We start from the raw sequence: 1,001 nt of genomic DNA on the forward strand, positions 1-1,001 counted from the left end.
AATATTGAAAAGGCTACTCTGTGAGAAACTCACTCTTTAACATTATCTTGAATGTTAAAGCAATAAGAAATATTGAAAAGGCTACTCTGTGAGAAACTCATCTGATGTTGATTTTTACACCAGCACGAAATCACTGATAATTGCTGCTCTAATGCGAATTTGAACTAACAGTACGGCTTGTGATTTTACCCTTATTTATTGACAGATTCCCACCCCCATGTTGGGTGGAGTTTGAGTCAAATTTTCCCCAGATTCTTCGCGTAGGGAGGAGCTTGTAATAAGCTCAAGCCCTGAGTTCTACGAATTTGAGAAAGTTCTCGTTGGGCGGTAGAACGACGTACTTGAATAGGATGATCGGAATTTGGGTCAGCTTTTGTACATAAAATCTTCCTTTTAAAACTGACGGGCGATGCCCTTGAAACGGTCCCCAGTAGTTCCGCATGATATCCTACCGCTACTGTACATGTCAACCTTTATCTGCACGGCTTCTATGTCCACTTTGGTGGTCGTTTAGGATTTATTGGTTTCGTTATTTACTTACGTCTTACATATATATTAAATAATTTTATAATGTTCTAATTGCACGTTTCATTCAATACTCAAACTTGATGTTGGTGCCTGTTCATTTGCTGAGCATCGCTCGAAAGCTGTTTATTTTCATTTGTAGGTTGTTTTCGATCTAAAACGCCCATTCTTTGAATTTGTATCTATTAAATGGCACAATCGTCGATATCCTACACTCTAAAATGTTGCGAGAGTAACGGCTTTATGCATATTTCTTTAATTGAGAAACTAATGGATTTACCCATCATTTTTAGAACAAATGCGTTTTGTTCCAATTTATTTGTTTTACTTTTTGAATCATGATTTCAGTCCAATCGTCTGATATAGCAATTATTGCTTAAGCACGTGTTCTTGCGTCTTTCGTGAACTGATTGTAGCAGTTAAATCTGTGGGCATAATTTGTCAGATTCGTTCCTGCTTTTGGATTGGGCTTTTGT

The sequence above is a fragment of the Dendroctonus ponderosae genome, unplaced genomic scaffold, assembly GCF_020466585.1.
Source record: "Dendroctonus ponderosae isolate FM_Combo_2020 unplaced genomic scaffold, Dpon_F_20191213v2 Dpon_F_20191213_4, whole genome shotgun sequence".
NCBI classification, from domain to species: domain Eukaryota; kingdom Metazoa; phylum Arthropoda; class Insecta; order Coleoptera; family Curculionidae; genus Dendroctonus; species Dendroctonus ponderosae.